Here is a 14673-nt window from a genome sequence, read left to right on the forward strand (position 1 = left end):
GCTCTTTTTTTCCTTTCAAAAAACACTACCTTTCACTTGAGTGTATGCCTTATGGCAACAACATACGGCTGGAAATTCTAATCAACCTAACCAAGAGGCAATTCACATTTATAGACGAGAAGAAAAATAAGGATTAATTTGAAGGCTGAAAAGACGTCCACTAAACTAAAACTTGAAAATAAAATTTTTTCAAAAGAAATCTCTGAATCCGTTTATTTCTTAAATACCGTCCCTCCAATGCAACGATAATTTGCAGTAATGCATTAAAACTCATTAATGGCTAGTATCATCACCAAGTAGAGCAGTGTTATTTTACACTTAAAATAACAGGTCGTTTACACTTTCGAGCAATTATCCTTCACTTCTTGAAATAAATTGTTTCCTATAGGTCATACCAGATAACCCGATATCTACTCAACATTTCAAAAATTTGTTCATTTGTTATTTTATATGACATAACATTTCTGAGATTTCAGAAGAAATTGGCATAATACAAATTTTTGCAGAAATCGTTTTGAAGTTTTTTTTCTCAATCTAATTTAGAAAATCTTTTCCATAACACTTAATAATTCCACACTATACAACGTTTCCTTTTATATAAATAATGCGAAAAACAAATATCATACGAATACCATTGACGGAAAATAAACTGATTTAGCACTCGTTGTACAGTACCCACAACTTTTAACCGAACGGATGGCGATATCTTGAATTCTATTTATTGCAAAAGAAAAAGAAAGGTACCATTCTTCTTCGTTTAAGATCTTCCATAAGAGTATTAAGTTCATTTTTTCTTAAGGGGGCATCTAGATGTTGAAACTAGATCCAATTTTTGAAAGTTCAATGGTAATCCCATTTTTTTTTCTTCCTTATTTGAATTCAGTATCTCAAGAAATGCCGAAATACCAAATTTCATCAATTTTGAACGAACGGTTAGTGAAATATAAATTATTGAAAAATGAGTGTCGTAATGTTAAACGGAAACATCTTGTTTTTGAGCATAAATGCTGAAATAATATTGGTATCTCATTAATTTTTATATTAAATGATAGATTCTAATGGGCCAAATATAATTGTATTACTCATTTTGAATTTAGTTTTTTTAAAGTGTGAATTATGAATTATTAAACATATTTTAAAAATTTTTGAATGTAAGTATACACTAATTTTCACTTCATTCGAATCAGCATAGTCGGAAACCCAACAGAATCAATTTTCATTCCAATCTGACCTCTATTTCGCGAGATATGAGTGATTATATGAAAATGACCACTTTTAGGGACCATATACTAGATATAAATTTGAAACTCATTGAAAAATTTCTCATAACAAATTATGCGAAAATGTTTAAATATGAAGCTCATAACTTTACTGAAATGGGTATTGTTTTAAGTATACGGTGATACGATAAATAAGTCATCCGTCCGGTTTTTTTTTCAAACATTTTTTTTTCTTTTTAAAAATTCGAGTAAACAAATAAACAACGAAATTTTGAAATTTTTCACTATTTCAGAAATTCGTTTCATTCCTTAGACAATATTCATGAGCTGAAATGGTAAACATAACAACGTGCAAAAAATTCACAAATTAATACCATACCATTAGATTGATGTTAATATTTATGGAGATAATAATCAATAAATAATGGTTCACCCAATAGCGTAAATCATCTTAGTGCGCGCCAAGTTAAGGTAGTGGCTATTGGTGGAGTCTCTGCTAAAACCACGGCATTTCGTTTCATCCGTATTTTTTTCGCATTAAAAATTGAGGAATTGCAAAATGAAACAAAATTATAATATAAAACAGTGCAATGTTCAACGGAAAATTCTTATATTTTTTTTCTGAATTAATGAAATTGTCGTCACAAATAATTACTTTGTGACACATCGTTTGAAATAATTATGGTATAAATATTCGTTCAATCTCGGATATAAAGTCACTAAAATGAAGAGTAATAAAAAAAAGTTTGTTTTTCACCTCTATAAAATAGAAACTATTTATTTTTTAGCAGCACTAAATCCAAGCACTCGCGTAGCATATGCAGTATTTATCGTTCGAAACTTGTTTGGTGTGTCTTTTTTCCCCCTGCAATCAACCTTGAGAAATTCAGTTTCTCAATGTTGAGAGCGCCCCCAAACACATTTTTACGCATATCTCTCTCATTTTTATACTTACAGCGATGAAATTTAATTTTTAGGGTAAATGCAATGCGATAAATCAGATAAGATGGAAAAAATGAGGGTTTACATTGAAGATTTCGAAGTTTGAACAATAATAAATATGTAGATGACCCTTCATTAAGACAAATTGCACATATTCGGGTAGAAAATCACAAACCATAATTTTTGGTTTACATAAATACACATGGATTTTGATTTATAGTTCGTGAAATTCATTACTGGCTAGTATAGTCTTTAAATAGAGGAGTGTTATATTTGAAATCAAAATAACAGGTCATTTAGACTCTTTTACTTCGTGTGTGTGTGTGTGTGTGTGTGTGTGTGTGTGTGTGTGTGTGTGTGTGTGTGTGTGTGTGTGTGTGTGTGTGTGTGTGTGTGTGTGTGTGTGTGTGTGTGTGTGTGTGTTTTCCAATAGTTCACACTACTAACACGGAAATTTTCAAAATTTCAAAAATTCATATAATAGATTTTTCTCATATGACACATGTTCCTGAGATTTCAGAAGAAATCATGGTGTTACGAATTATTCCATTGTTACCATTATTTATTATTATAATCTTTCTGAAATTTGTGTCAATTCATTCACAAAATTCTCTTTCATAAGGACGGAAAATAAATAGTAATATTATTTCATTGGATAATATTCTATTTCTTAGAAGGATTACGGAACGGTATAAATACACACTATAATACTCATACAATTAAAAGAAACGGAAATTAAATATATCTAGCGCAAATTTTCTATAAATACACATGAATTTTCATACACAGTTCGTAAAACTCTTAATGGATAGTATCATCACCAAATAGGTGTCGCATGTGTTTTTCAACATTAAAATAACATGCCACTCCGAGTTTCGAGCAATTATGTTTTACTTCGTGAAATAAATTGTTTCCTGTAGTTTACATCAGCGGCACGAAATCTCTCCAATGTTTCGGAAATTTGATCATTTTTGATGAAATTTGTTCATTTGATTTTGCATACCATCTTTCTGAAATTTCAAAAGAAATCATCGTATTAGGAATTTTCAGAAACATTTTTTTTTTTTGAAATTTTGTCCCAATTCATTCTCTAACTTTACTATCGCATAAAACGTAATAATTTCACTAGAAATATTTCGTTTTATAGAAACAATACGAAAGAGGGAATATAATACAAATACAATTGACAGAAGCGGAAATTAAATTGATCTAGCGCTCATTGTACATAAATATACAGTGGATAAATTTTGATACATAGTTCGTTCTATCTGTATAAGAAATAAATTGAATAAAATACACATATATATCGTATATATTCAAATGAAGCAAAATCTACGTGCCCATGTTTGAGATCCAAATTCGAAACAAATATAAAACTGCATATATATGTGTGTGTGTGTGTGTGTGTGTGTGTGTATCCGAATTTAAGAGAAAGCTTCCTTTCCTCCAAAATACCTCAAATACACTCCAAACCGGGCCTGCATGTTGCATGGTGTGCATGTATGGGAAATAAGGGAGAAAAACAAGCACAGTAGAAAAAAATAATAATAAATAAAAAAGCATGACAACAAACGATACAGACATATCTTTTGCAAAATAGAATGCTTTCAACTGAGATACAATTCGCGGACATTTTTCTTTTGTTTCGCTTTGTTTTCATTCTATAACATCGACGGGTTCGGGATGGGTATGGCAGGCAGCATGCAGATTCCAAACGGACAAAGAATGAAAAAAGGAAAACTAAAAATTCAGCCGTATCTTACGGGTTCAATGAAAGAGACGAAATTGAATTCCACTTTTATTTGGGTGCCCAAAGCAAAAGAAGAATGATACATTTATATATGTATCTCCCTGATACGTCCTATATATTTTCAAAACAAAAATATATATCAATTTTTTTCTATATTGCTTCACTAATACATCAAGTGTTTGTGAAGCGGACAAATTGAAATTCAGAACTCATTTTTTCCAATTTTTCCCATATTAAACGAAGGATTGCATCAGGTATTTGGCATCCATTTTTTCAGTCTTATATTTAAGGGGTCTCCTACCTTTCACCACTGTGAGCAACTATGCTCAAAAATGCACCACCAACAGCATGACAAAATAGCATAACAATAATGCACTTGGAAGAAAAGAATTGATTCAAAATAAAAAATGAGAAACATTTTTATGATTCATTCGTAAATACTTGGGTTATAAAAATATAAAAAGATATTAATATTATAAAAAACATTTGTAGTTTCTTTAGTTTTAGTATTTAAAATTTGAATTTAATTTCAAGTAGCATTGAGTCCATGAAATCTCAGTCAGTCTCATTATTTTGTGAACTTGACAGTTTCGCATTTTTAATCCACTATTCGATTGCATTGATGCCATGCGTGCAAGGTGTTTAATACATTTTTTTTTGTTGAAAATTTGCTAAAAATAAAGTATTGGAGTATTTTCAACTGTGTACTAGCGCATAGGATATCATATGCAATCAAATATATGTGTACCAAATTTTGAATAAATCAATGGTTAAATAATATTTTAACGGTATTTCTACTTTAGCATACTTTTCACCATGTTAAAAGGTAAGAGACCCTTAATAACTGACCTGTTTTTGCACTCGTGATTTTGTTGATCATATAAAAATATCTATCAATTATAAGAGGTTAAAGAAGTATTAATGTCCAACTATTTATAATGCTAAATTGTTAATAAAAATATGTATATATATATATAAATATATTATTTTATTATTTCTTATGCGAAAACAAATTCAACTAATTAGAATAAGTTTTAAAAAAATGAATTCATACTATCGGACAGAATTCTACGTATTCAAGTATTGTTTGCTCAGCTTAATTTATTGCATAATATAATTGCATTAATTAATTAGTATACGTGTTTTTTTTGCCAAGAAGAAATGTTCTGATTATTTGTGCATTTATATATTTCAACATTTGATTTTTTTAAAATTTTAAATTCAATAAGAAAACTATACATTACAGATACACACATGCATTCATAAGTATGCATTATATTGGCTTTGATTTCTACATCAAATTACCAAATAACCCAGAAAAATAGCCCGAACTATAAAAATAAAGACCGTTTTTCTATCTAATTATGTTTTAATCTCATTTTCTTATTCAGAAAAAGACCGTAACACAAAATAATTGGCGATAAAAAAAATCATCACATGAGAGAAAAATACTTTTCTGCTGATGCCAATGTAATTGAATGAATACAATCCAATAAAAAATAATTAATTAATTATAGAAAATTAAAACACTTTGTCACAACGTATAATTTTTCTCCAATATCGCTAAATAATCTGACGACGGTTATTCATAAAAAAATAGTATATATTTCTTTATCTGTATGTGGCTGTCTTTATAATTATTTCTGAAACATATAAATTGTGTTTGAGGGTATATAATCAATCACTAACTTCATGATGAGAAAAATCATGTAAAAAAACATCCGTATGCATCATGATCATGTTTCAGTTTTTTCCGTGATTAATAAAGTAAATTCTGTTTTTTTATCGCAAATATTTCTCCAAAATTATTTCTCAAAGATAATACACGAATAATGAAATATATTCATGAAACCACGCAGACGTGTCTACGTAAAAACACAACAAATAAGGGCTTGAAGCAATTATCTTAGTTTCAAAACTTGGCAAAACTTTTCTGTCTTAGTTTTAATAGATGAAGAAAAATATTGATAAGTATCCCCTACGGGAAAACGTCGAAAAATACATGCCGTATGCATTTATAATCGAATTAGACTGAAGACTCATTATGACTCAAGACATACGAAATACAATTCTTCTCGAACAAATTAAAGACATATCTATCAGCACAGAAAAGAAAAAAAAAGAGTAAGAAACGTTTATAAAAATCGTCAATGACATATTTACTTTGAATAGCATGTAAAATGCTTTAATGAATTCAGTTTTCAAGAAATTAATAATATTACGATATCATCGAGAGACGTCTGTTAAGTTCTAACGACGTCGAAAAGAACTCCATTGACTTTGTTTTTCTTTCCGATTCTTAGCAGCAGTCGTTCATTTGTTATAGTTGAGTTTATGACTTTATTTTTTGAAGGAGAAAAAATGATTATTTGCCTGTATTCGCCCACGATATAAATATATTTAATGAAAACTCTCCGCGTTGCTTGCTGCATTTTCCGCAATTTAGTTTTATGCTAATTTGTGAGATGAGTTGGTAGCTCGAATTTTGGGAACCAATAATGTGTCTTTTTAGGATTTACAATATGTGTGTGATGGCTGAAGAAACTAACAGGAGACAACAGCTGGAAATGACAAGTACGCCGTGAAATGTTCGTTTCGTTGTTCGATGATTTGAAGGGGGCAAACAGTATTGCCACATATATCGTGTCAAATTGAAGGGTTCTTCTGTTCCACTACTGCTAGAGACATATTGAGGCCCGTTCTCCTTCATCTTTATTTTTAACGGAATAAGAAAGCACAATAGTGAATAAAAATAAACTTTCTTCTACGTTTTAGATAACATTTTTATAGAAATCCAGGAGTTCAAGTGTGATGTAATTACTTTTGACAGGCTTTAAATCGGCGTTAGATCAATATAATGTCCGCTTGCATAAATAGTAGCATAAATCTTGCTACCAATATCTTTAAAATGTATTCGTAAATAAATAATAACATGATGGTGTACAGTGTGTTCATCATTGTCTTTAGATTCTTAGATTTTTAGATTTTACGTTTATACTCGTCGATGCGTATATTTTGTGAATGAGAACTTCACCGTCGTCACTGTGACCAAGTAGTTAGCGCGACAACTTACATTTCAGCCTTGGTTTTGAGTTCAAGTTGCACGAGATATTTCGGGATTGCCACTGTGAGGGTAAATTGGGCAACTCTAACCCATTATGTATATGGAGGCTTTTAATAAATATGGAAAAATTTAAATTATTTACGTCCTAAAAATGAAGTGTTCAATTATATTTTGTGAAAAAAAAGGGAATATTTGATAATATGTGACTTTAATATGATGAAAATTTGGGAATTGAAAAAAAAAAAACCTTGTTCAAAAGAAAATGCATTGAAGTGCAGTTTCAATATGGTAATTATTAAAATAACTGTAGTTCATTATTCTAACTAATTGCAGGACGAAAAGTGAGAATTGAATATAACTAGTCAGAAAAAGAAAACTCCTTCAGCCGAAAACATTCAGGTACTAGTGATTTCATATTTTTTACCAAATTTCTAATGTCTTGAATTTCCATATTATCTTGTCTGCATGATGTTGTATGTATAGTAAATGAACTCCGTAGTTATCGAAAAATATATAGAAGCACATATGATCACCATTTTCATAATGCGTAAGTATGATTCAATATAGGTGAACCTATAAGATATCTTCATATCTATAAGATTATCACATAATTCATTCAGTCTGGCATACCAATTATGATCTACACCGGTAAGTTATCCATGTCATTCGAAAAGGTTTCGTAAAAAAAATTGCATTTCTATTAATTATTCAATAATTACAAACGAACTACGAATCTTTCATACAAATATTGAATGTATTCTCCTGATTTATATTAAAATAATTAAAGAAATACATATATATATATACATATATATATATATATATATTTATACATTCATTAAAAGGTTTTTCTTTTTAATCCGACATTCAAAGAATTCATTTCTTGATTTTTTGACAAATCTAAACGTGATTTGATGGAAATTAATTTGTCAGTTATTTTAGTGATTTAACCGTGAACGAAAAAAAACCAGTTAAAATTCACAATGAAGAGAAGAGTGACGAGAAAAAATAAATAAAGGAATTTGTGAAAGAAAAACTTTTATTTTTTCCGACGTCACCTGGCGGATTTGTACACTTTCTCTACAGTATAATTCCCAATAGAAATTTTTAATTTTATTATTTCTAGTTATTTTTTTTTTTTTACTTTCTCCGTATTCAAATCCTTTCTTCTTTCAGTTAGGTTGACTAAAGCTTGAAGCTTTAGTCTTTTAATTGAGCCGCCGCGCTTAGGGGAAAACTTCATTTGCTTTAACTTTAATTAGTGCATTCATTTAAGTAGAAAAATTACGTTGTCAAGAAGATAGGTTGAAACAAGTCAGTCAGTGACATCACCTTCTTTTACTTTCCCACGTGTCTTCTTTTTTATTTCTAATTTGGTTTCTTTAATAGATTTCGCTTATTTTGTTTCTTCTCGTTTGCTTAAGGTGTTTGGAAAAGACACCTCCTATTGTAAGTTTTAACGTGTGCTGCTCGGTTGCAACGAATGAATTGTGTTATGCTAATTCCGTAGATTTTTTTCCTTATTCAAATATGACTAAATTTACTTTTATACCATTGAAACGTTGAAAAATAAATTGATGATGTATGAGACTGGAAGTTTAGGCACTAAAAATTGTAAAAATAGGCAGGCAAAAGCACTAAAATGATTGAAATGGGCACCAAAAAAATTAATGAAAAAATATAAAATAACTAAAAACCAGGATTATAAGACTACGAAAATTGGTTGAATGTACTCTTTCTATTATTTCATATTATTTTATAATAACTGCATTATTAGCTAAACCAAATTGATTCTATCATGCAAAAGAATGTTTGTCACATCTTTGTGATCCTTCAAGCACTTGGGTCAAAGGTTATTTAATTAAATGACTAAATACGCGTCATTAGTTAACATGGAAAATAATGCTGGCAGCTAAAATTAAACAAATAATAGTTAGTGCATAATTGTAGTTAGGTGGTTTAAATATAAGTCTTAGAATATCGATGTGAAAAAGTTGGAACTGAAATTTTTGAAACTGGTGATTGTTTTGAAAATATTCAAGTTATACAGAATATGGCCTCTAAAATTCCGGATAACCACGTCAAAATAAGTGTTTATGGCAGGAGAAATAGAAAAGGACATTTATGGTATTTTCCCTAAACTTCCAGGCTCTAATGATGAAATAGAATTTTGTGATGTGGATGTACTTCCATGCTTTATTAAGCTATTGTATCAATAAATGAGCGGAATATATCTTGAATGATATAGGAAAATTAATTCACTTGTTTATTCATATAAAAATTAGCATAATTTTTCATATATATATAGATTATTACTCATTACGAATCAGTTTTATTACGACATAACACATTTTTAATAATTTAATTTCGGAGCACATTTTTTTAACCGCTTTACAGTTTACTCCGAATGTACTCGGTAGCGCGTTCTTGCCGCGTTATTGGATACTCAGAATATATACATTTCAAAATTATAACGTTTGCTATATTCACGTCTACTTAATTTAAGCATGAGTTTTGACGAATATATTATGTGCCTTCACTATAAGACAATCGTTCTCGAGAATAGAGTGGTTTTTTTAGCCTTTGATATAATAATTCAAATAATTCTCAGATTAATTTCGAAATAATCCTCCAATTAATACACACTCTCTTTTCTACTGCTCGGTTTTCTATATTTTTCTATTTCTAATAAAAATTGGTATATACAGCGCCGTTCTTTTGAACACAATTGAACTGTTCAGCGGATAATGATTAGCGGGATCCCAATCTCCTGATTTAGCAGTCAAGAAAAATAATCAAAAATATTTTCGGTGTATAAGCGTGTGAATGGAAAATGTAATGTCTGAGATAGTTTGAACAATCGTTCATTGATCCGGGTATTTTAACATACATTCATCAATAAATTGGTTGGAATTATCTTGTATTTTCAGCCGATATTCGAAAGAAAAACAGAAAACGCAATTTGTTTCTCGAAAAAATGAGGAGAATTACTTTCTCTTATTCTCTTCCGATTCCTTGAACTTTGGGATTACGTACCTAATTCCGGGAAAGAGAGAAGCAATTGCAACATCTTTAGTTCTTTAAAACCGAAATGTTTCCTTTGGAGGGAATTTAGTTTTACAGATGATAATCCCTTGTACTCTCTTGTCGGTAAATATTTGAACTTCAAAGCGAATCTATATAAGAATCACTAAAACATTTTTCCTAAAAAACGGTATTTTTTTTCCAGACATGATTAGATTTGTTAATAATATAATACTGTATATATCTTGTTTGACTCGAAACAATTCAAAATCACAAATTCATTTCATAAAATTCAATCCCAGTTTTAGTTTAATTATAAAAATCTGGTTTGTTGGAGAGAGCTGAAGTTATCCATAAAAAACTTTTTTTTTCAATAAATAAAACGCAGATATCATCTTGGAATATTTCTTTCTCTTGAAATCTTATTCGAATACTTTTGATGAAAGTTAAAAGAAATTTTCATAATTCCAATTTCATATTCCATTAGCGAAATCTGGTACTGATTCTATTCTTTTTCGAAAAATCCCACCGTAAAAAATACATTTTTTTAAAACTTTCATTATTAGATTTAGATTTTTAAATATTTTTTTGCACAGAAAATATGCGAATATATATATAAATTTATACATATTTTTTATCAAACAAAAGACAAACTTTTATTAGTTCTGCTTTCCAAAACAGTGTTCCACAGAATTTAATCCCACAGTAGATTCATTCCACATGCAAAAGCATTCGTCTACACGATCAAGTTTCTGGGCTGTAGCAATTATTAAATATTTAAACAACGGAGCCAAACTCTTAATTAATTTACAGATTCATGAATATTAATGATTTTGGTATGATATGCCGTGTGAGAGAGGGTCTTCACGTCGGTTAACTTCTGTGGGTAGTTTGGAGGGGGGAAAATGGTGCATTCTCTCTTTGAAGTTTTACCAGGAAAGCTAGATTAATAACAGTGATATTGACAGAGAAAAAAAAAATTGATTCTCTTAAAAGAGATGTTGGATGGAGATTACTTACTCGTAGTTTGGTTTTATATCGTTTCTGCGTTTTTATGTCAATGTTTCCGAATTTATTTTTTTTTTACGGCAAAAACTTTATGTATAGCACAATCGTGAAAAAAAATTATGCGTAATTAGTTTTTAAAGTAGAAAACTAAGGAACACACAGAGCATTTTTGCACTGATTACTTCTATGAACTGAACGTTTATTTTTTTTAATACTGTGTTTGTAAATATCTTAAAATATAAAAAATGTATAAATCATATGATTAAGTTAGAAGTTTCGTTTTTACAAAACGACACGCAAACGAACGTGTTTACGCTGTGAGATATATGCAACTGCTATCATCTATAAATGGAATAGCGTTTAAAAAAATATATTGAAAAATGAAAAGAAAATTTCGTCTTTTAGAAAGTAAATTATATTCCTTGAGAGCTTTGAAATCGATTTCCTTCATTAAGTCGCAGCTATTTCCTCTGTTTATAATAAAAAATAAAGAAATTAACTTAAACGAAGAACCAGAAAAAAATAGTAAATTTTTCTATTAACTATTCATTCTAAGAAAAAAAATTGGAGTATTTTAATTAGACGTAAACGAACGATATATGAACGAAAGTTGAGAGCAAATCAGAATAAGTATAATTACCCGTCGGAATATGGTTATTTACTGTGTCTTCCACTCTTTCATTTGGCAGATATCCCATGCTATTATCAATTACAGTTTTAGTTTTATTTCTGAAAAAATAGAGAAAATGCCAAGAAAATATCTGTCTTTCTCTCTCTAAGAACGAGAATAATACTGAGAAAGCTTAAATCTGCCGAAGAGACCAAATTATTGGTTTCAAATTTTTTTTAACCTTCTCAGTAGCATTGACGAGATATCTCGCCACCTTTGAAGTCTCTATTTTAGCATTGATAAGCCCAGATACTTTGTAAAGTTTATTTCTCAATATACCACTTTGCTATATACCCTTTAATTTACACCTTCTGAAAATTGGAAGAAAGCCTGTTGCATGAAAAAGATAGGCCTTTTACAGTGGATTTAGTGATTTCTGCTATGCCGGTGAAAGGATGAATTAGTCATGTGACTCTATAGGCGAATAAGAAGCACAAAACTGAAACAACCTTTTTCATTTATTCACATAAGAAATTTCGTAACAAGTAGACAGGCACATTCATAATTAAATACGATTTCAAATGAATAGACAGACATCAAAGTCCCAACTTTCTGGTTGACTAAGTCTGTTTAGAACACGGCTTCCTGTTGGCCTACTCATTAACCTAGCAAACAGAGTTATAGTAATTTTTAATTCATTTTTCTTAATTCATGAAGCATTTTTCGGACACTCGTTACATGCCATCTTCTACTGAGAACCACTTAGTTAAGAATGGATGAAGATAGACATGAGTGTATATTTAGATTTAAGAGTAACTCGGAATCTACGTTAACAGAAGTAACAGAGCCACTTGCAGCTATGAAGCTAAAGTAAATATAACTTTGCTACTTTACTGTCTGGTATTTATCCTACATTCGACTAAAACAGGCGATAAATATTCATCACACTTAGAATATGCATAAATGCAAAGTTGCTTCTACCAATGTTTCGTTCGACGTAAGATATGAATAAATGTGTTAGGAACAGTTTATGAAGGATGAAGCAGAAAACAAAACACAGAGTTTGCTCAACTTTTCATTTTTCATTAAGTGAAACAAAAATCGTGACTTGTGAGCCCCCGAAAACAAAGAACCATGTCAATACAGAGACACATTTTCTCTCCCTCTCTATAGTATTTCTAACCTGCTCTCGAAACTTTCAGTTTAAATACATTTACGGTATTATAGCAAGAAGTGTTTTATTTTATTCGACACAATAAAAATGAATGGAATTCTGTACATTTTCGCAAACATTATGATGTATACATTTTTTTCATTGTGAAGAAATATCACATGATCGTTCAACCAATGTCTAACAGATTTCACTGAGTTCTCTTCTAACATGATATCATATCTGTTGCTTTCGCGACTTATGAATTATTCATTATGAATGAAAGCATTAAGAAAGAATGCCTTCAGCTACTCTACACAGTGAAGAAAAGGCCAACGTAGAAAATTCTGGAACTGATTTATTATACAGGTTAGCAACAAATGTTTAGCGTCGAGGGAAAATAGATTAGATGTTGTTACAGATGCCTTGAATGAAACTTTCCTTTATACAAAAGGCAGCATAATTTCCTTCGGGAACATATGTTTCTTCTCTCTCTTTCTTCATGTGCAACATGCAAAAGTAAAAAGACGACAATATTAAGTCTGAGTAGGCCTCAATCACACACACACACACACACACACACACACACAAGAAGTATTCTACTGAGCGTTTATAAGACGTAATATATAATATTAACTTATATTATTTGATATATACAAACATAATGGGGCAGTGAAATATCAAATGACTATGATCGCTGATATCGATCAAAAAGGTACACGTTTAGAACTACAAATTTTGATTGCAGCACGTATGCTGCTGTTCATTCTCTGTAATTCATGTACGTCGATTGAAAAATTTACCATAATTAATTTCCAGTAAATAAACCTCTTCCAGAAAAATTAATGGAAAAAATAGGTTCCATAGAGAAACGCGGCGGCTTTTTAAATGCCACCGCTTCATATATGAGCCACACGCAATTTTAATTCAAGAACTAAAAAAGCACCAAAACTTTATTCTTAAAGCCACGTTAGCCTCGGCATTATTACAGAAATTACGTTACTTAACCAAGGTATTTAAAATTTGCTGTACATTTTTCGCCCTTTATTTTCTTGCGGAAACACGGCATAGTTTTTAAAAAAATGCAAATAGTTGTGTCAATATGCAGGGTGCATAGGTAACAGGGCACATAACATTTTACTGGCGAACCGTTGATCCTAGAGGCATACTTCCATTTAGAAAAAATCCAAATAACGTGTGGTACTCAGATATGTCATTTGAAAATGGTTGTATAGTTATTAAAGTAAGAGAAAAAATCTTTATATACGGTTGTCCGTATAAAAACGGACATGAAAAAACCCATAAAAGGTTGTTGTCCTGTATATCCTGATAACAACAAAAAAAATCCACATTTCTAAGTGCAATATTCGCTGGGATATTTTTGAATTCGAAAGATGGCCGATTAAAAGTAAAACGGTTTTACCCGCATTTGATGCCGTTTTTCCCCCAACTTTCCTCAGTTTTTCGATTGCGAATATCTCAGTGAATATTGCGTGGAATTTTTTTTTTGTTAGCCTTAAGTGAGACAGGGCAACAATGTTGCAATTGGCATTTTTTGCACAGGATATTCGCATAAAAAGTTAATTTGTTTTCAATAACTATGCAACCCTTTCAACATAAATGACATATCTTTGTACGACACATTTTCTGGATAATTTTTCAAACTACAAGTATGCCTCTTGGATCAACGCTTCACCAGTAAAATTTCATGCGCTATGTTACCTATGCACCCTGTATATGCCACGTTCATATGATACGTATAATGTACATTTGTGATATGTATCATAATTTTATGTCAGATACCATGTATGGCACGATGCTTCAAATATTCATATTTAAACTTGACGGGTATACTGTCCTCAAATGTTTCCATCGAGATGACATAAAATCTAATAGAGGTAAAAG

General features: G+C 30.3%; 1 protein-coding gene across 5 annotated transcripts in view; it reads left to right on the plus strand.

The window, feature by feature from the left end:
- LOC149085241 (uncharacterized) overlaps positions 1-14673 on the plus strand; it is a 396426-nt gene that overhangs the window by 264216 nt on the left and 117537 nt on the right. For 4 of the 5 annotated variants that reach the window (XM_089233124.1, XM_089233125.1, XM_089233126.1 and 1 more), the window contains one exon: positions 7310-7375. The exons of the other annotated variant lie outside the window; for it this stretch is intronic. The gene's annotated coding sequence lies outside the window, so the exon portion shown is untranslated. The remainder of the gene's footprint in view (positions 1-7309; positions 7376-14673) is intronic. 5 annotated transcript variants of the gene reach the window in all.

The sequence above is a fragment of the Pholcus phalangioides genome, unplaced genomic scaffold (assembly GCF_987345545.1).
Source record: "Pholcus phalangioides strain wild (caught in Gottingen) unplaced genomic scaffold, Ppha-v1.0 ptg000007l_1, whole genome shotgun sequence".
NCBI classification, from domain to species: domain Eukaryota; kingdom Metazoa; phylum Arthropoda; class Arachnida; order Araneae; family Pholcidae; genus Pholcus; species Pholcus phalangioides.